The sequence below is a fragment of the Daucus carota genome, chromosome 4 (genome assembly GCF_001625215.2).
Source record: "Daucus carota subsp. sativus chromosome 4, DH1 v3.0, whole genome shotgun sequence".
Classification (NCBI taxonomy): Eukaryota; Viridiplantae; Streptophyta; class Magnoliopsida; order Apiales; family Apiaceae; genus Daucus; species Daucus carota.
In genome coordinates this window covers 48094057-48117410 of record NC_030384.2, presented here as the reverse complement: position 1 = coordinate 48117410, position 23354 = coordinate 48094057, and the positions used below count along the sequence as shown (strand labels likewise).

Sequence of the window (23354 nt, the reverse complement as noted above, 5' to 3'; positions counted from 1 at the left end):
TTTTTCTTTATCTGAGAATAGTGAATTTTGATGGTTTTACTAGTGTATTTTATAATTTTGAAAATCTCTCAAAAATCTACAAGAGTTTAGAAAAAATATGCCAAAATCCGACTACACTCGCGTCAATTCTATAAGATTTTACATCAATTAATCCATAAAAATCAAGCTTTCTTATACCTTGTCCTACAATTCATCAAATATTATTGTCATTTTTTTCATAAGATTTTTACGTCAATGAATTTTGCCAAAATACAACATCAAAAAAGGTAGACTTCTTTCATAAAAATCTTTTATCTAATCAGAGAGTATGCAAAAATATCCCACAAAAATATAAATATAAAACCTAAGCGTTTGGAAAAAAATACCCCAAAGAAACATCAGGATACGCGGATCAAAGAAAGTAAAAGAAAAATTTTATTCCAAAAAGTCTACCAACCGAACAAAAGTCATGTAGAAATGGCCGGAAATGCAATAAAATTACCAATATTAAGAAACAAACATCATTTTGAGATAAATAAAAAGCACACATGCAGCAACCATACATTAAGAAATTACTGAACCAGATAAGCAACATCCTCATTAAGCATTAGGTACTAATTGCTGGCACTTTTGCATACATTTCCAACTCCCTGAATTTCTTAGGAAGGATAACTCGGCCACCATATCTTTGCTGCGAAAATATGATCCCAACAAGCAACAAACCTCCTAGCGGAATGATAATATCCCAAGCAGCAGAGTAAAAATCTGTACCAGGATTTGAATAAAGATACGTACCACTGACATGTGGAGGAACGTAGTTGCTGGGTCGATAAAGATTGTAGGCATGAGGTAACAAATGAACCAATGTTGTTCAAAAAGGCATAGACAGAGCACTTTCAGTTGGCATCTGAAATATTTTGAGCAAGACTTGAGGGAAGAGAAAGCCATCTAGTCTTAGGCCACCATATGATTGTAAATCCCCCCAAAGGGTAAGTTGTTGGCGCCGTGCTTGTAAATAGTCGTGTACACGAGGTGCACTGCCATAGTAATTCTTCTCCAAGTTCACAGGAAAAGCAACCAACACCAAAAATGTACATTGGTAAAGAAACTAATGAAGTCTTTTTCAGCAACCGGTAGCAGCACTTTTATTTACCCATTTGTCTTGATCTTTTAAATAGGCTAATTAAAAGAATAATGTATTGGCCTATGTGTTTAATGATACAATCTCAAAACCGCTAATAAAAATGTCAAACAAAATTTTATTACTTTTTTAAAAGTATTAACTATAAAAAATATCAGTTAAGAGCATCTCCAACGGTGCTCCTAAATCATTCCTTAAACAATAATATAAAATGTGGCTCCTAGTAAGTTAATACATAGGAAAACGTGAGAACTCCAATGCTACTCTTTATACTTAGCTCCTTATTCATATTATATATATATATATATATATATATATATATATATATATATATATATGCAAGTGCTCAAATGAGAACCCCAACTAGTGTGAGATGTGAGATCTAATCTCAGCTACACATGTTTACCCCTAAATTAAATCGCAACCACACAATTTCTATTTTAAAATATTCTTTTATCCACCCATCTTCCTCACTACTCACCCACTGTCTTCTCTCACCTCTTCAAAACCCCAACCCCCTGTTGCCGTCATCGCCGTCAATGGCTCAACCCCCTCTCTCCGCCGCTGCTGAGATGGGCTCGGCCATACACAAACAGCAAGCAATCCCTTCTCCCCTTCCCGTCAATCTCTTCTTCCTCCTGCCTCTTTCTTTGCTGCTACCACCGATGTCGCGGTGGTGTTGTCACCGCCGGCGACATCGCAACCCCACTCCACATCCTTGACTATACAAAACCTCATCCTCCTTTCATCTCCTCCCTATCTCCCCGTCACTTTCTGCCTCCCCTCTGCTCTTCCCCGTTCTCGCAAACGAGAGTCCATCGGTGGAGCATTCCGGCGACTCTCCGACCTCCATTTGGTGATTACAATCTCCCTAATTAATTCCTGACACCTCAAGCATTATCAAGTAGCAGGTTATTCATTTTTATTCACTTTTAGTGATTTTATTTTGTAATCGGTGATTTTTCTGATTTGAAGGGTTTGTAGATGGTGGTGGTCTGTATAGATGCTTATGGCGGTGATGAATGATGGCGTTTTTGGTGATTATTGTTATTATGTTGGTGGCCGGAGTTCCTTTTTAGTGATTTTGTTTTGTAATCAGTGATTTTTCAGATTTGGGGGATTTGTAGAAAGTGGTGGTGGTTTGTAGATGGTGATAGTGGTGATGTGGTGGTACGTACCGATTATTGTTACGATTTCCAGTAAAATCTGGTGATTATTTTCATGATGTTGATGACCGGAGTTTATAAACGATGTTGGTGGCCGGATCTGGTGGGCATGAATAATGGCTGGGTGTAGTAGTTTTCATATTCTGGTGGTAATTTTCATTTTTCCAGAAGTGATTTTTAGTTTTCCGGTGGTGATTTTTGGTTTGACGGTGGTGATTTTCTGGTGGTCGCCGGAAATGGTGGTCGGTAGTGGTTGGAGGTGGCAGGTGGTGGAATTAGAATAAAGACAGTGATAAAATATTTAAATATTAAAAATTAATGTATGATGAGAGATTGATATAAGATATAAAATGAGTGGTTAGGATTGGATCTCATATCTCACGCTAATATTGGTTCTTAATGGAGCATGACTCTACATATATATATATATTTTATATAAATGAGAGGAAAAAGTCAACCAAAAGAAAGAGAAGATTGGAGGGAAATTAATATTATATTGAGTTAAGAGCTACTAGATGCTATTTAAAAGAATGGAGAGAGAGTACACTCTTAAATTTTTAAAGAGTTTCTAAGAGCATCTCCAATAGCCTCTTAAATTGGCTCTTAAAATCAAAAATAAAGAGGATAAGAAAAAATGGAGCTCCAATAGGCTCTTAGTGGCTCCTAAAAATACTAGGAGCCCCTTCTCTCTCCTCTTTTTTAAGAGCCACTACATGGCTCTTAACTTGTTTTTTATAATTTAATATTCACTCTCACCCATGTGACTTTGAACTTTTGTCATAGTGGAGTTTAAATAATAATAAAATATAGTGTTAGGAGTGTGTATAGAGAGCATTATTGGAGTTCAAACTCTTAGTAATGTATTAACCTCCTGGGAGCTTAATATTTTACATTATATATAGGAGCTAACTAAGAGACTATTGGAGATGCTCTAAGAGCCCATTGAAGCTCTAATTCTTGGCTTGCTCTTTAAATTTAAAGTTAAGAGCTTGTTTAAAGAGCACATCGGAAATGCTCTAAGGATTTCAATTGAAATGTTTTGTTCTTTAATTAAATTTATGTTATTATGTTAATGCATTTGACACTTTAAATTTCGTGTATGTGTAGATGGGCTGCCATTGCAGCACACGTGCCTGGGAGGACGGATAATGACATTAAAAACTACTGGCATGTCCATCTGAAGAAGAAGCTTGGTATAGATAACATTTGTGGTGTTGAAGGAAAACATAATTTTGAAGACTAAACATTATGACGATGTTGCTACTATTGGTGGATTAGACTACATAAAGGCCTACTATGACAAGATGTGCAAGAATGTAATAGTAGTGAATTCGATAACTACTCAAGAGAATAATCAGGAGAAAGCAATTGTTTTTACGAATTAGCAGCTTTAAGATTGTATATTAAACATGACTTTCGTCAGTAGTAAAATTTCCCCTTTCAAATCGGGGCTAAGATGATTCATCCACCTTACTCTACAGCTGTTACCATTCCTCTGCAACCCTAATAAATTAGAAAACTAATTAGGATATGTAGCCAAATACAAACTTATCCGAAATGAGACATGAATTAATAGCACATTATCGCAAAAAAAAAGAAGTTATATACCAGCAATTTCAGGAAGGACTGTCCAATTGCATGTACCATGTTCTTGGACTTAAGACCCCAACTTGCTATCTTCTTCAAAAGTCCATGCTCATTTGCCTCTTTCATTCTCTCAGCTGACCTCATTATCTCTCTTTCTTCGACTATACATATGCAAGAGATATGAAAAAACTACAAAAATGAGTTGCACATTGAGTTGGTATTTACATATATAAACCAACTATTTCACCTATTCTTACAAAAGTAAAGATTCTTTTCCCTCGGGCCCATATATTATTTAATATTTATGAATTTTTATTCCTTGGCCCTAGACACATGGAAACAATATTATATTCAAATTAATTGATTTTTCTATTACTAACCAAGGTTTTTTCTTGTCAAGTGTACATACTCGGGAGATTCTTGAATGAAAGAAATTCCTTTTTATGGAATATATTCTTGTACGAGAAAGTAATTCCTCTTTATGGAGTATATTCTTGTACGAGTAATGTACCATACGAGTATGTTCATCTGACAAGAGAAAAACTTCAGTTCGTACTTGAAAAATCAATAAATTTGAATATAATATTGTTTTAATTTGTCTGGGGTGAAGGGATAAAAATCCATAATTATTAAATAATATTTGCGCCTGGGGCAAAAAAAATATTTACTTTTGTACGAATAAGTAAAAATAGTTGGTTTATATCTATAAATATCAATTCACTATGCAACTCATTTAAACAATTTTTTAATATCTCTTACATATATATAGTCGGAGATAAGAAGAAAGAGAGATAAGGAGGTCGGCTGAGAAAATATAAGAAAAAACGAAAGGAGCATGGACTTCTGAAGAAGATAGTAAGTTGGTGTCTTACATCCAAAAACATGGTACATGCAATTAGACAACCCTTCCTAAACTTGCATAGGTATATATCTACTTTTTTTTTGTTATACTGTGCTATTAATTTATGTCTCATTTTAGCGAGTTTGTATTTGGTTATATATCCTGATTAGTTTTGTAATTTAACAGGGTTGCATAGGAATGGTAAGAGTTGTAGACTAAGGTAGGTGAATCATCTTAGCCCTGATATCGGTGAAATTTTACCCCCGAGGAAGATAAGACAATTATCCGTCATCAAACTCTCAATGGCAACCGGCAACAGCACTTTTATTTACTCATTTGTCTTGGTCTTTCAAATAGGACAATTAAAAGAATAATGTATTGGCCTATGTGTTTAATGATACAATCTCAAAACCGCTAATAAAAATGTCAAACAAAATTTTATTACTTTTTTAAAAGTATTAACTACTCTAAAAGTATTGCTATAAAAAATTTCAGTTAAGGATTTCATTTGAAATGTTTTGTTCTTTAATTAAATTTATATTATTATGTTAATGCATTTGACACTTTAAATTTTATTTAAATTTCGTGTGTGTGTAGATGGGCTGCCATTGCAGCACACGTGCCTGGTAGGACGGATAATGACATTAAAAACTAGTGGTATGTCCATCTGAAGAAGAAGCTTGGTATAGTTAACAGTTGTAGTGTTGAAGGAAAACAGAATTTTGACGACTAAAAACATTATGACGATGTTGCTACTATTGGTGGATTAGACTACATAAAGGCCTCCTATGACAAGATGTGTAAGAATGTAATAGTAGTGAATTCGATAACTACTAAACAGAATAATCAGGAGAAGGCAATTGTTTTTACGAATGAAACAATGGGGAATTCGACAACTCCTTCTCCATAGAATTAGTCAAATGAAAGCATTTATGATGACGCTAGAATCCCATCTATGGAATAGATTGACAAATTACTGCTTGAATATCCTAGGCTTGAAGATCCTTCTGCTCCTTTTATTAAGTCCAGTTCTTTTGCTTAATTATGGATTAATGATTGTTTATAATAAGAACCAGTGCCGTTTTTTAAGGTGTGCAAATTGATTATCGGCACTGTGTCTCTGTTTGCTCAGGGTCTCAAAATTGTATACACATGATAAAAAAAACCTTTGTTCTTAGTTTAGAATATATTATTTATTTATAGTCATTTCTGGAAAAGATATCTTAATATTAATAACAAATATTGTGCATTAGGTATACCAATTTGAAAATATAATTATATCCCAATTTTAATATTTGTAATTACTTAATTTCTTATTATAAATACTTACAAAAAAGTAACTTAACTAACTAATACGAATATAAAAAAATACAACAAATAAGCACACAAGTTACAACTAAACTAGCATTTACAATTATTTTGTTAAAATAAGCATAATGTATGTTAACATTACTGCATTTCCGCAAATATAAACAAATAGTAGACTGGCCACCTATTAGTCTGAAGCCTGTGTACCAAACTAAACTACAACTCTATTTTCTAAATTATATCCAACACTCTCACTATGACAAGACTTAAACTCTCGACCTCTAGTCTCCAAATTAGACATTACTATGATCATTATTCATTATATTTACACGATCACAAGAAAGTCAAAGGGTCAAACTAAACAACAAATATAGTAATAATTGAGGTGTAGAAATAGCAAGTGGGCCGTACCTGGATCATGGGCTTGTTGGGGATATCAATGAGAGACTTGCTCTCGAAGCGCGAGTAAGTTTACCTGGCGGGTATAATCCCGACCACACGGCTCCTCAATCTATTACCTCGTCGGAGATTATCACCGGCGGCAACCGCCATCAGATTATTGGTGAAACACAAAAGAGTAGGGATATAATATGAAGATATTTGGAAAATGGATGTATCCTAATTAGAAACCCACCTTCATCTTGTATCCATTCTCCAGGACTTTTAATTGTTTCAAATTTTCTTCTAGTTGCAGCGGGGTGGGCGGGAGCTCTGATTATATTTTGAGGAACTTTGTATCAAAACTCTGTAAAAGATTAAAAACTTAGCATTACTGCATCAATACAGACACTGCCTAGTAATACATAACAAGAATATTGAAGTACCTGAATTCCAAGGTCAAGCATGTACGGAAATTTTGGAGTGCCTTTCCCTGACCTACATCCAAAAGGTAAATACATTCAGCAAAACTTTACAAAAAGGCTAACCCGAAGTCAGAGTCCGAGGTGTAACAAAGCAAATATACTTACTGACTTGTAATAGGGAATCAATCCTCGTGAAAACTAAATTGCATAACCACTGTTATCCACCACATTAGGGAACTACATCAGGCAATAACTGAACGAGCATTTACCTATAAAAATAGAAATAATACTTGTTCTGTAATTACTAAGACTAAAGATTAATGGTTAGAGTTGTAGACTGAGGTGGGTGAATCATCGTAGCCCTAGTATTAAACACGGAAATTTTACTCCTGAGGAAGATATGATAATTATCTGCCATCAGACTCACACTGGCAACCGGTACCAGCACTTATTTATTCATTTATCTTGGCCTTTTAATTAGAACAATTTAAAGAAGAATTTATTGGCTTACTTGTTTAATGACACAATTTCAAAACCGCTAATTAAAATGTCAAATAAGACTTTAATACTTAATTAGAAGTATTAACTATCCTAAAACTATTACTATAAACAATATTACTAAAGGATTTCGGTTCAAATGCGTTGTTCTTCATTTTAATGTGTGATACTGTAATAATAGATTTAACGGTTTTAAATTTAAATAGATTTCGTGTATGTTTAGATGAGCTGCCATTGCTGCACACCTGCATGGTAAAACTCATGATGACTTTAAAACTACTTGCATGTACATCTGAAGAAAAAGCTTGGTAAAGTTAATAGTTGCGGTGCTGAAGGAACAATGAACTATGAAGGCAATAATCATTACGACGATGTCGCTACTGTTGGTGGATTAGACTAGATTAAGTCCTGTGACAAAATGTGTAAGAATGCAATAGCAGGAAATTCGATAACTACTTCACAGAACAGTTGGGAGAAGACACACGTGTATATGAATGAAACGAGGAGGAATTCAATAACTCTTCTTCCACAAAAACAGTTGAATGAAAGCATTTAGGATGACACTGGAATCCCGACCATAGAAGAAATTGATAAATTGTTGCATGAGGATCCTACTAGGCTTGAAGATCCTTTTACGAGATCTTCAAACACCAATTTATCAATTTCTTTCATGGTCAGGATTCCAATGTTATCGTAAATACTTTCATTCAATTGATTCCATGGAGGAGGATTTATTGAATTTCCTGTTTCATTCATATAAACGATTGCCTTCTCCCGATATGGAGTAGTTATTAAATTCCCTGCTATTCCATTTTTATACATCTTGTCATAGTAGGCCTTTATGTAGTCTGATCCCGCAACAGTAACGGCATCGCTGTAATGTTTATAGCCTTCATGGTTCTTTGTTCCTTCACCTTACCAAGCTTCTTCTTCAGATGGGTCTGCCCGTAGCTTTAATCATATGCCTTCTTTCTGGATCTTTAATGAGCGGAACTGTGGAAGTAAATCAACTCTCAGGCATTAATAATCATCCAAATGATCCAGACTTCGCATCTCCTGCTACTTTTAAGTGCATGGTCAATTTAATATCTAGAGGCATTAATGATAGAGCTTCGCTTCTCACTGGTCAAAATATATACATACCATAGTATGAAGCTCATATCATTGGTTCTTAAACCATGAACAAGGTTGAGTTTGTTGAGAAAGCTTTCGAATCAGAAGTTGATAGAGCTTATAAGTGGAAGAATGACATGGGTTGAACAAAGGACTATAGTTTGAGCCTTTGGGCACCTTGCAAGTTGTGACAATGACCTTTGAATCTATAGCAACATATCAAGAAGAGATAACAAAGATGGGCATGGGTTCAGCTTCCACGTGCCTAGGTTTAGTGTTTGATATCTTTGTCAGAGTGAATGATGAGAAAAAGAGGTTAAACTATCACTGTGACTTACGAACAAGAGGCGTTAGGTGTAGAAATTAAATAGTATCTGGGGTCAAGGGATAAAAATCCATAAAAATAAATTAGTAGTTGACTTATTTCTCTAGGTCTTTTAAACAAGAAATCAAAGAAAGAATTTATCTCCCTATCTAATGACAGTATCATAAAGTCGCTAATTGCTAAACAAGATATTTGAAAACTTATTTAGATGTATTCATTATTCTAAAACTATTACTATAAACAATGTTAGTTGGGATTCAACGGGCTCAACAATAGGCTAGAAAGGATTCAATGTTGTGTTTGGTAGGGGGTGAATGGAATGAGTGAAAATAAAAGGAAATAATAGGGGGTAGGAGGGAGGACTTTGAATAAGGAGTGAATGCAAATTTTATTACATTCTTTCACAAAGTGGAGGGTCTGAGCTCTAGTTAAGGGTGATAGGAATGGAATAGTGAAAGGAATGAAATTATTAAACGTTAAACAAAATTGTCATTCAAATTTCATTCCATTCCTTTCATTTATATATATTATATAAATGAGAGGAAAAAGTCAACCAAAAGAAAGAGAAGATTGGAGGGAAATTAATATTATATTGAGTTAAGAGCTACTAGATGCTATTTAAAAGAAAGGAGAGAGAGTACACTCTTAAATTTTTAAAGAGTTTCTAAGAGCATCTACAATAGCCTCTTAAATTGGCTCTTAAAATCAAAAATAAAGAGGATAAGAAAAAATGGAGCTCCAATAGGCTCTTAGTGGCTCCTAAAAATACTAGGAGCCCCTTCTCTCTCCTCTTTTTTAAGAGCCACTACATGGCTCTTAACTTGTTTTTTATAATTTAATATTCACTCTCACCCATGTGACTTTGAACTTTTGTCATAGTGGAGTTTAAATAATAATAAAATATAGTGTTAGGAGTGTGTATAGAGAGCATTATTGGAGTTCAAACTCTTAGTAATGTATTAACCTCCTGGGAGCTTAATATTTTACATTATATATAGGAGCTAACTAAGAGACTATTGGAGATGCTCTAAGAGCCCATTGAAGCTCTAATTCTTGGCTTGCTCTTTAAATTTAAAGTTAAGAGCTTGTTTAAAGAGCACATCGGAAATGCTCTAAGGATTTCAATTGAAATGTTTTGTTCTTTAATTAAATTTATGTTATTATGTTAATGCATTTGACACTTTAAATTTCGTGTATGTGTAGATGGGCTGCCATTGCAGCACACGTGCCTGGGAGGACGGATAATGACATTAAAAACTACTGGCATGTCCATCTGAAGAAGAAGCTTGGTATAGATAACATTTGTGGTGTTGAAGGAAAACAGAATTTTGAAGACTAAACATTATGACGATGTTGCTACTATTGGTGGATTAGACTACATAAAGGCCTACTATGACAAGATGTGCAAGAATGTAATAGTAGTGAATTCGATAACTACTCAAGAGAATAATCAGGAGAAAGCAATTGTTTTTACGAATTAGCAGCTTTAAGATTGTATATTAAACACGTACGCTAATAAATTCTTCTTTTCATTGTCCTATGTAAGAGGCCAAGAGAAATGAGTAAATAAAAGAGCCAGTACCGGTTGCCATTGAGAGCTTGATGACGGATAATTATCTGACTTTCGTCAGTAGTAAAATTTCCCCTTTCAAATCGGGGCTAAGATGATTCATCCACCTTACTCTACAGCTGTTACCATTCCTCTGCAACCCTAATAAATTAGAAAACTAATTAGGATATGTAGCCAAATACAAACTTATCCGAAATGAGACATGAATTAATAGCACATTATCGCAAAAAAAAAGAAGAAGTTATATACCAGCAATTTCAGGAAGGACTGTCCAATTGCATGTACCATGTTCTTGGACTTAAGACCCCAACTTGCTATCTTCTTCAAAAGTCCATGCTCCTTTGCCTCTTTCATTCTCTCAGCTGACCTCATTATCTCTCTTTCTTCGACTATACATATGCAAGAGATATGAAAAAACTACAAAAATGAGTTGCACATTGAGTTGGTATTTACATATATAAACCAACTATTTCACCTATTCTTACAAAAGTAAAGATTCTTTTCCCTCGGGCCCATATATTATTTAATATTTATGAATTTTTATTCCTTGGCCCTAGACACATGGAAACAATATTATATTCAAATTAATTGATTTTTCTATTACTAACCAAGGTTTTTTCTTGTCAAGTGTACATACTCGAGAGATTCTTGAATGAAAGAAATTCCTCTTTACAGAATATATTCTTGTACGAGAAAGTAATTCCTCTCTATGGAGTATATTCTTGTACGAGTAATGTACCATTCGAGTATGTTCGTCTGACAAGAGAAAAACTTTAGTTTGTACTAGAAAAATCAATAAATTTGAATATAATATTGTTTTAATGTGTCTGGGCGAAGGAATAAAAATCCGGAATTATTAAATAATATTTGCGCCCGGGGCAAAAAAATATTTACTTTTGTACGAATAAGTATAAATAGTTGGTTTATATCTATAAATATCAACTCTGTATGCAACTCATTTAAACAATTCTTTAATATCTCTTACATATATATAGTCAGAGATAAGGAGGTCGGCTGAGAAAATATAAGAAAAAACAAAAGGAGCATGGAATTCTGAAAAAGATAGTAAGTTGGTATCTTACGTCCAAAAACATGATACATGCAATTACACAAACCTTCCTAAACTTGCTGGTATATATGGACTCCTTTTTTGTTAAACTGTGCTATTAATTTATGTCTCATTTTAGCGGGTTTGTATTTGGTTATATATCCAGATTAGTTTTGTAATTTAACAGGGTTGCATAGGAATGGTAAGAGTTGTAGACTAAGGTAGGTGAATCATCTTAGCCCTGATATCGGTGATATTTTACCCCCGAGGAAGATAAGATATTGTCCGTCATCAAACTCTCAATGGCAACCGGTAACAGCACTTTTATTTACTCATTTGTCTTGGTTTTTTAAATAGGACTATTAAAAGAATAATGTATTGGCCTATGTGTCTAATGATACAATCTCAAAACCGCTAATAAAAATGGGGTTAAAGGGCGTTTTGGTCACTTAACTGACCACGAATTTTCACTTGGGTCATCAAACTCAAAAAGTTTTTAGTCAAATAATTATACTAACAAAAACTTTCAATCAAGTCACTGGCCGTTAGTAACGTTAACTTTTGGACGGAAAAATGAGCTGGCTGCTCACGTGACCAACAGAAACTTCATAGTAAATTACTTGAAAATCTGAAGCACAAAACCCAGAAATACATACACAGATGATCTATTGGATCGAGTTAGTATTGGATTGGGTTTAAAGATTAGCGGGTTAAGAAACTGATGTGTCACATGATGTGGCACTTTAAACGGCAGACCGTTTAAAGTCAAACCTATTTAACGGCCATGAAAATTTCTGTGTGTTTAGTGATTCGTGTGAAATATTTACGCTGTTAGGTGATCTGAATGAAAACTTTTTGAGTTTGATGATCCAAGTGAAAATTCGTAGTCAGTTAAGTGACCAAAACGCCTATTAACCCAATAAAAATGTCAAACAAGATTTTATTACTATTTACAAGTATTAACTACTCTAAAAGTATTGCTATAAAAAATATCAGTTAAGGATTTCAATTGAAATGTTTTGTTCTTTAATAATATTTATGTTACTATGTTAATGCATTTGACACTTTAAATTTTATTTAAATTTCGTGTAAGTGTAGATGGGCTGCCATTGCAGCACACATGCCTGGTAGGACGGATAATGACATTAAAAACTACTGGCATGTCCATCTGAAGAAGAAGTTTGGTAAAGTTAACAGTCGTGGTGTTGAAGGAAAACAGAATTTTGAAGACTATAAACATTATGACGATGTTGCTACTATTGGTGGATTAGACTACATAAAGGCCTACTATGACAAGATGTGTAAGAATGTAATAGTAGTGAATTCGATAACTACTCAACAGAATAATCAGGAGAAGGCAATTGCTTTTACGAATAAGCGGCTTTAAGATTGTATATTAAACACGTACGCTAATAAATTCTTATTTTCATTGTCCTATATAAGAGGCCAAGAGAAATGAATAAATAAAAGAGCCAGTACCGGTTGCCATTAAGAGCTTGATGACGGATAATTATCTGATCTTCGTTAGTAGTAAAATTTCCCCTTTCAAATCAGGGTTGAGATGATTCATCCACTTTAATCTACAGCTGTTACCATTCCTATGCAACGCTAATAAATTATGAAACTAATCAGGATATGTAACCAAATACAAACTCATCCGAAATGAGACATAAATTAATAGCACATTATAGCAAAAAAACAGTTATATACCACTACTTTTAGGAACGAATGTCCAATTGCATGTACCATGTTTTTGGACTTAAGACACCAACTTGCTATCTTGTTCAAAAGTCCATGCTCCTTTGTCTCTTTCATTCTCTGACCTCATTATCTCTTACATATATATAGTCAATGATAAAGAGAAAGAGAGATAAGGAGGTCGGCTGAGAAAATAAAAGCAAAAACGAAAGAAGCATGGACTTCTGAAGAAGATAGTAAGTTGGTATCTTACGTCCAAAAACATGATACATGCAATTAGACAACCCTTCCTAAACTTGCTGGTATATATGTACTTTTTTTTTGTTAAACTGTGTTATTAATTTATGTCTCATTTTAGCGAGTTTGTATTTGGTTATATATCCTGATTAGTTTTGTGATTTAACAGGGTTGCATAGGAATGGTAAGAGTTGTAGATTAAGGTAGGTGAATCATCTTAACCCTGATATCGGTGAAATTTTACCCCCGAGGAAGATAAGATAATTATCCGCCATCAAACTCTCAATGGCAACCGGTAACAGCATTTTTATTTACTCATTTGTCTTGGTCTTTTAAATAGGACAATTAAAAGAATAATGTATTGGCCTATGTGTTTAATGATACAATCTCAAATACGCTAGAAAGGATTCAATGTTGTGTTTGGTAGGGGGTGAATGGAATGAATGAAAATAAAAGGAAATAATAGGGGGTAGGAGGGAGGACTTTGAATAAGGAGTAAATGCAAATTTTGTTAAATGAGATTTGGGTAGAAAATAGGTATAATAAGGAATATTACATTCCTTCACAAAGTGGAGGGTTTGAGCTCTAGTTAAGGATAATAAGAATGGAATAGTCAAATGAATGAAATTATTAAACATTCAACAAATTTGTAATTCAAATTTCATTCCATTCCTTTCATTTTCATTCACACCAACCAACACACAGAAGTTTCACTTTGATTAGTGCCTTTCAGTTATATAAGGTTCTAATACACTTTTAAAGAAAGAACAGAGAGTGTGTTTCGGTTTCACCACATCTGAAACATATTTAATCAGAGTCCATGGGTATAAGATTTTAACTCCAAAACAGTTAAGTGATACACTCTGACAATTAAGCACAATTAGGCAGTTAACGGAGGGTTAAGTATTGAGTAAATATGTATACATAAAGTCGCTAATTGCTAAAAGAGATATTTGAAAACTTATTTAGATGTATTCATTATTCTAAAACTATTACTATAAAAAATATTAATTTAGGTTCAACAGGCTCAACAATACGCTACAAAGGATTCAATGTTGTGTTTGGTAGGGGGTGAATGGAATGTGTGAAAATAAAAGGAAATAATAGGGGGTAGGAGGGAGGACTCTAAATAGATTTCGTGTATGTTTAGATAAGCTGCCATTGCTGCACACCTGCCTGGTAGAACTCATTATGACATTAAAAACTACTTGTATGTCCATATGAAGAAAAAGCTTGGTAAAGTTAATAGTTGTGGTGCTGAAGGAACAATGAACTATGAAGGCAATAATCATTACGACGATGTCGCTACTGTTGGTGGATTAGACTAGATTAAGTCCTGTGACAAAATGTATAAGAATGCAATAGTAAGAAATTCGATAACTACTTCACAGAACAGTTGGGAGAAGACAGACGTGTATATGAATGAAACGAGGAGGAATTCAATAACTCTTCTTCCAACAAAACAATTGAATGAAAGCATTTAAGATGACACTGGAATCCCGACCATAGAAGAAATTGATAAATTGTTGCATGAGGATCCTACTAGGCTTGAAGATCTTCAAACACCAATTTAAGAGATCTTCAAACACCAATTTATCAATTTCTTTCATGGTCAGGATTCCAATGTTATCGTAAATACTTTCATTCAACTGATTCCATGGAGGAGGATTTATTGAATTTCCTTTTTCATTCATATAAACGATTGAATTCTCCCGATATGGAGTAGTTATTAAATTCCCTGCTATTCCATTTTTATACATCTTGTCATAGTAGGCCTTTGAATAAGGAGTGAATGCAAATTTTGTTAAATGAGATTTGGGTAGAAAATAGGTATGATAAAGAATATTACATTCCTTCACAAAGTGGAGGGTTTGAGCTCTAGTTAAGGATAATTGGAATGGAATAGTGAAAGGAATGAAATTATTAAACATTCAACAAAATTGTAATTCAAATTTCATTCCATTCCTTTCATTTTCATTCACCCCAACCAACACACAGAAGTTTCACTTTGATTAGTGCCTACTTCAGTTATATAAGGTTGTAATACACTTTTAAAGAAAGAACGGAGAGTGTGTTTCGGTTTCACCACATCTGAAACATATTTAACCAGAGTCCATGGGTATAAGATTTTAACTCCAAAACAGTTAAGTAATACACTCTGACAATTAAGCACAATTAGGCAGTTAACGGAGGGTTAAGTATTGAGTAAATATGTATACATACCTCAAGCCTTAGGAGTCTCAGGAGTAAATCGTTGATCTCTGAGGAAGCACAATTCTGAATTATGATGTATAAATATCAATGATTATAGCCTTCCACCTTGTATTTAAGACCTGAATTTAGGAACCCAGTTTACAACAATCAATTTTATGAATCGTAAAAGCCCTAATCCTGAAGGAAAAATAAAGAGGCAAAGAGGTGTAAACAGCGAACTTAAAGAGATTAATTGATAACTTCTTACCGATTAACACTAAATTGTAATATCTTAGATCAAACTAGAACCGTGACTCTGCCGTGACTTGTTTGCAATCCTGTAAGTTGTATCGCCATTTTAGTTTTTTAAGGAGAGGAGACACAAGAACACAGCGATTGAAATAATACAAATATATATATGTGATGTGATTGTGGGCTGCATTCAATTCGTATGAAGTAATATTCAATTCATATTCAATGAAGATTTTAAAAGATATTTTTCATTCTAAGAGATTTGAACGTAGTCATTGTATTTTTTAGTGTCGTATTTTTATATTTATTAATTAAATTGATTAACTTTTGACCAAAAATTATAAGTCACTTTTTTATTATTTTAAAAAATTGAAAATTACATCTTAAAGTAGATTAAAAGCTATTTCCGATTACATATTTTTTCATTTTTTTTAATTGATAAAATATTAATAAATTTCAGTCAAATTTTGATCAATTTGACCAGTACAATAACAAAGGTGACAAGTAAAAAGGGACGGAGGGAGTATTAATTGAGATTGTTTGAAATTTATTAAAATCTTGAGATATTCAAAGATTTTATATCATGTGATGAAATCTGGAGATATTCAATCAGGATATTAAATTATCTTTAAAAATCCGATGATTTAATTGAATATTCAATTCAAATAAGACACTATATTCAATTGAGATTTTAAAAGATTTTTTTTCATTCACAAATTTTGAACGTATTAATTGAGATTATTTAAAATTTATTAAAATCTTGAAATATTCAATTGAGATTTTATATCATGTGATGAAATCTAGTGATATTCAATCAGAATATTGAATCATGTTTAAAAATCCGATGTTGTTCGATTGGATTGTTTCAAATGCTGATGGATTTTTTGGATTTTATAAAATGATTGATTTTTTGGTATTTTTCAGTCTATCTTAAAAATTTCGAAATCCCAACAAAATTGACGAGGTTTTAAAATATTGTGCTTAAATCTTGAAAAATCTACATCAGCTCTACGACATTTTATCAAAAATCCGCATAAAATCAAAGTCATATACAATTCATTAAAATTCATAAATTAAACACAATCCATTATATCTTAGTCGAACACACCACCTAAAAGTTTGATAATAAAAATCGTAAATTATCTTTTGAAATTTCGAGATATTGAATTAAAAGTTTAAATATTTTTGTAACATTTTTAAAAATCAGTGATATAAAGATATATTTTCTAAATATTTTATAATAAAAAATTTCTGATGAATTTACTAGTGTCCCTTGTAATTTTGGAAATCTTTTTAAAAAAATTGAAATTTTGTAAACGATACATTTTTCTTTAAAAAATATAGCTAATGCAAACAAATTCTCCATAATTATTCAACTAGTACTGAAAAAGTTGATTATAATACTATGATATTGGACAAAGATAAGAAACAATCTTCTAAAATCTTGAGATATCATATTAGAATTTTAATTATTTTAAAATTGATGATGTTTAAAAAACGAATTTTTTTTAATTTTATAATAGTGAACTCTAATGGATTTACTAGTGTATTTTACAATTTTGGAAATCTCTCGAAAATCTACGAGATTTTAACAAAAGATGTGTTAAAATCCGCCAAAACTCAATTGTTGGCTTTCATTATCATAATTTAAAATATTATTGTCTCAAATTTCCTAACGTGCAAAAACGTTCTTTAATTAATTTTTTGACGCTATATCATGTAGTGTTAGGTAGAAGAACTAGATGCCACACGATGGGTTAAAAAAACAGAAAGTTAGTATAGCATCCTGTTGGGATTAATAGAAGAGAATGATATTTCGTATACTATTCTAACTGGGTTTAGCATAATAGGACGCTACAACACTAGATTATCCGTCATTGATAATCATAAATGATATTCAAGAGTTATTTCAATATTTTTTTATAAGGAGTAATTTGAAAAAAAATTAGAAAACACGTAAAATTGTTTTTATAACATTCATAATTTTATAAAACACGTTTAACATAAAAAGTACTCTCTCATTATTTGCTACGAAAATTTAAATTTATTTTTAAATACAAGTATAAGTCATTTTATACTAAATTTTTCATTTTGTAAATTCAAGCGACTTATTAAATATTAACTTTGTGAAGAATTATTTTAATCATGTAACATGTTTATTTTGTCTCTATTTTCCCATTTTCTAAAAATCTTAGATAAAATTGAATAAATTTTATCACAAATTAAAATTATAGATAATATTTAAAAAACTCTTCGTTCCAATCACGTCTAAAAAAATTTAGCATGGTTATATATGTCGAAGCTATGGAGTGGCCGTGTTACAAAATTCAACATTAGCTATTATCAAAATAAAATTATATATTTTATTTATAATGATTTAAAATGATATAATATTTATAATTTTTTATTTGTATAATATATAATAATTTTTGTTATAGAAGGTCGTATCACGTATGATGCAACTGCCAACGCAATGCAAGCGCCTGTAAACATTCCCTGGTGGCTGGTGGCCTGGTCCCTAGGAACAAGCAGTTGATAGTTTCTCTTGACTTCAGTTTAGTGCTCGGTTTGTGACAAAATATATAGATGGAATGAGTTTTGTAATGGAAAGTGAAAAGTCAAGTTAATATTAAAGTCCCCTATTTTATGTTTTGACTAGATTTAGATTTATTGATTTTCGACTATATTTAAAAAAAAATTATTATTAGTAATAGTTGCCCGCTAAGCATGGACATGATAAGGATTATTTAAAAAATTTAAATTTAGAGAAATTAAAATTTTGCTATATTTTATCATGTTGGTAATATATTTTTGAGACACCTTATTTGTTTAAATTTTAAAAACTAAATTTATGGATTTAGAAGTAGACATAAAGAAAATAATAGTACGCCAAGTGAGCTCCTTGTTCTACTGATTTAATTATATTACATTACTTACATTAATTTGGCCTCAATAAATTTTATTTCGTCTTTCTTCATTTTTACTCTTTTTTGTAACATTTTATTTCGTCTTTCTTCATTTTTACTCTTTTTTGTGGGATGTCCCTCTAAATTGTTTATGTACCAAAATTTCTGGAAAAAAATGAATTATGATAGTATAAAATTTAGTACCAAAATTAAATTTACATGCATTTATCCCTGGTCACGTCTTAAAAGACCTTGCTATCAAAATTATACTCCTGCACCACCCGGGACATCTACTAACGGGATTAATGTGAATGGTGGCGGAGACAATCAATTACTTTCATTATTTCATACAGAATCAATATATATAACATCAAAATTCTGCAAGTTTAACTTTGATGAATGTCTTAATTCCCGTATTTGATATCATAATTTTATTATTATAAATATCATTTTTTTTTAATTCTTTTCACAAAAATCTGAAAAGTAAAATAAGGGCTCAAAATATGTGCCCTCTTCTTCATTAAGTTATCTGAATTAAATATTCAGAACACCTTTCATCTGAAATGGAAAAACAACATATGAACTTGTAATAAGCTCGCTATTAACTCGGTAGTATACATTTCACTTTCTTTTAGTACAACAGCATTGGACCCGTCATATTAACAATGATGCAATGAAAGGATAAACATTGATACTTAAATTGCATCTAAATTGGTAACTTACTTTTCTGGAAAATGATCAAGTGTTCCCTACATGGAGTTCTCGCTGAAGCAAAAAGGACCAAGTCCTATATTGTTGGTATTGGATGATGTATGGATTGGTTGTGACAAAATGGGCTTTACGTTACCATATTATAAGATTAATATAAAGATTAACATAAACTTCACCTGGATCATTGCAAGATGATCATGCACGTTGTTTTATGGTCATGGAATTCCATCCTGCATTGTCCAACCCTCCTTGGGAACCTTCTCTGCTGCGGAAACCAAACCACTGGCAAAACTGGAAATTTTTAGCAAAATTAGCCAACAAAAGTGAACTTAAGATTATAGTATAATTTTGTTTGTCTGTGATTTGTGTGCAAGAGACAGATAAAGCCCTGTTTACTTTTAGTAAAAGAGAACTGAGGGTATGAATTGCTAAGCCAACCTAAAACTTCTGAAACAAAACAATATGCTAAGATTTCTATCTGCATTGATGCTGACCAAAGAACTTCCAACCAACTCAAACTAACTATTATAAATGACGATGTATAGGTTGAATAACACTGACCATACAAATCTCTTTATTCCGCTTACAGTTTTTAAATACTCCCCCGTTAACCACCAGAATTTAAACTTCCAGTAAATTTCATATCCCAAATAATGTCATTATACTATTTGACCTGAAATTTCCCCGCTGTTCTCCATGACGACACTACAACACAGGTCTTTTATACGTTTTTGCCGTATACATAAGTTAAGCATACACACACAAACTCTCTTAAAACTACACATATATATCACAAAAACATTACACTGTTTAATTAGTTTATCCTCCAAAAACTCGATACAAAAACAAAAAGCTCCAATAACTCTCGCATAACCACATACAATATTCTGAAACAATTAAACACAAAGCAAATAAATTTAATACCGGAAATTTGTAAACTATGTATATCATGCATGCTGACCAGTCTGTAGGGGGAAACTTCATTAACAAATTGCATTGAGAGAAAAATATGCTTTTAGTATTAATATTGACCATATAAAATTACAATGTGAGCACATTTAGGAAACTAAGAACTACCTCTAAAGCAGTATTGGCATCGCTTATAGCAGTATTTGGTTTCTTCATCTTAATGTACACTGCAGCTGCAAACAATGCGGAAAGTGAAAAGTAGGCAATGTGACACAATCCAGATCATCTGATCTAAAGCTTCAACTTGGCACATACCTCTAGTGACGTACATCATAGATGATGCTTCACCAAAAATCTGATGGCGGCAACCGCCATCAGATTCTTGGTGAAACATAAAACAGTAGGGATATAATATAACAATATCGAGAAAATGGATGTATCCCAATTAGAAACACACCTTCATCTTGTATCCATTCTCCAGGATTTTTTATTGTTCCAGATCTTCATCTAGTTGCAGAGGGTTCGGCAGGAGCTCTGAATATAATTTGAGGAACTTTGTATCTAAACTTTGTACAAGATTGAAAACTTAGCATTACTGCATCAATACAGAGACGAAGTACCTGAATTCCATGGTGAAGCGTGTATGGAAATTTTGGAGTGCCTTTCCCTGACCTACATCCAAAAGCTAAATACATTCAGCAAGACATTAGAGAACAAAATGGTTAATCTAAAGTCACAGAGTGCCAGGTGTAACAAAGCAAATATACTGACTTGTTATAAAGAATCAATCCTCGTGACAATTAACTTGCATAACCACTGATAAGTGATATCCACCACACATTTCACACGATTCAGATCAAAAGCATCTTTGGGTGCTAAGGCTGTCACAGCAGTGCTAACAACTGCAGCAGGAGCAGCCTAAACAATATAATATAAACTGAAAGGTAAGCAACTTACGATGCGAAAAAGGGAGGAAAATAAGTTCATCCTGGTACTACTATTTTTGTACACCTTTAAACGACAACTTAATGTCAATACTCTACAATAATATTTAAATATTAAGCTGAACAAAAGAATGATCTATCTGATAGTTCATAAAAATGGAATTATTCTCAATATAGAAAATTAACCTGCAATGCTTTAACAATCCCATCAAGAATTTCAGGTTCAACGAGTGGTTCATCCCCTTGTATATTGACAACAACATCATACTTCTTTTTAAGTTTTTGAAGTGCTTCATTGCATCACTCAGTACCTGGAACAGACAACAGTGCAAAATAATTACTAATATGCAACAGAAATTCTGAAACCAGTGGAAAATTACGATAATGGACTATCATTTACCATTTCGACAAGATTCAGATGTCATTATAACATATCAGCTTTTAAAGAAAGAACCGAGATTGCTTTTCAGTTCCACCATATCAGAAACATATTTATTCACAGTCCAAGGATATAAGATTTAACTCCAAAACAATTAAGTAATAAACTCTAACAATCAAGCACAATTAGGCAGTGGAACAGAGGGTTAAGTACTCGAGTAAATAAGTTATACATACCTCAAGGCTTAGGAGTCTCAGGAGTAAATTGTTAATCACAATTCTGAATTATGATATATAAATATCACAGATTTTAACCTTCCACCTTCTATTTAAGACCTGAATTCAGGAACCCAGTTTACAACAATCAATTTTATGAATTGTAAAAACCCTAATCTTGAAAAAAAAAAGGCAAAGAGGAATTTAAACAGCGAACTTAAAGAAATCAATTGATAACTTATTACCGATTAACACTAATTTGTAATATCTTGAATCAAAGTAGAACCGTGAATCTGCCATGACTTGTTTGCAATCCTCTAAGTTGTATCACCGTTTTATTTTTTGAAGCGAGGAGACACAAGAACACAGCGACAGAAAATAAGTGCGCAATATCATATGTTTTCACTCTCTATTTCATTGATTTGAATTTTGATAATCAAATAATTACAATAGTAAATTAGGCAATAAATAAGAAGGACAAAGATATCTCCTGTATAAGATATTCAACTCCTCTCCAAGTACTACCTCCATCCCAAATTAGATGTTGCCGTTGACTTTGGACACGTAATTTTAGGTGCATTGACCGTCTACTTCCGAAATTTATTTTTTTATTTTTTCTTTTATAAATGAAAATTTCATATTTTAATTTTTATTTGCAAAAATAAAATTTTAAAAATAAGTCACTTATCTATGCGGTCAATGAACCTTAAATTGTGTGCCCAAAGTCAACGGGGCCATCTAATTTGGGATGGAGGGAGTATATTCAATTCAGATACGTTATCAATAATTATTTTACCGAAGACTATATTCGATTTAGATTTTAAAAAAAAAATTCATTCATGAAATTTGAAAATATTTAATTAAATAGTTTAAAATTTATTAAAATCTTTGTATATTCAATTAGGATTTTATTTTATTTTATAAAATTTGGTGGTATTCAATTAGAAATTTAAATTATGCTTAAAATCAGATGGTATTCGATTGAGATGGTTTAAAATCTATTAAAATCAATAATATTTAAATGCTGATATTTTTTTTTTGAATTTATGATAGATTTTGTAGGATTTCTCAATGTATTTTAAGTTTTTTGAAATCCCAAGAAAAATTAATGAGATTTTGAAGTTTTATACTTGAATTCTGAATAATCTATATAAACTCATTGAATACTACAAGATTTTGTAGGATAATTTAAAATTACAATTAAATATCCCAAGATTTTAATGGATTGTAATAAATCCTAATTGAATATTCTCATATTTGATAAATTAAAAAAAATCATTTAAAATCCTAATCGGATACACTCGCTTGAAAAGTGATGTTTTCATTAGAATTTTATAATAGAGAATTCCAATAGATTTATTAATATATTTTATAATTTTAGAAATTTCTAATTTTTTTTGAGATTTTTATAAAATATATAATCAATATTTTGATTATTTGAACGATATATTTGCTTCACGTTATTCTCAAAATTATTTAACCAATATTAAAAAAATTGATTATAATCCCTTGATATTAAACAAGGATGAGA

The 23354-nt window shown here is 32.1% G+C and overlaps 1 non-coding gene across 28 annotated transcripts; it reads right to left on the bottom strand.

Moving 5' to 3' along the window:
• Positions 1–396: 396 nt before the first annotated feature.
• Positions 397–22269, bottom strand: LOC108217654 (uncharacterized). Of its 28 annotated transcripts, none has more exons than XR_010291123.1 (18): positions 22069–22269; positions 21845–21943; positions 21416–21540; positions 21057–21203; positions 20906–20957; positions 20743–20846; positions 20454–20518; positions 19553–19667; positions 15776–15845; positions 15538–15647; positions 10581–10720; positions 10344–10472; positions 6991–7094; positions 6847–6898; positions 6657–6767; positions 6434–6533; positions 3895–4034; positions 397–3789 (listed from the first exon to the last, which is right to left on the bottom strand). It is a non-coding gene; the product is annotated as an uncharacterized LOC108217654 (transcript). The 28 variants fall into 28 exon arrangements; XR_010291128.1 differs by having other exon boundaries at positions 6995–7094; XR_010291129.1 differs by having other exon boundaries at positions 6995–7039.
• Between the last annotated feature and the right edge of the window lie 1085 nt (positions 22270–23354).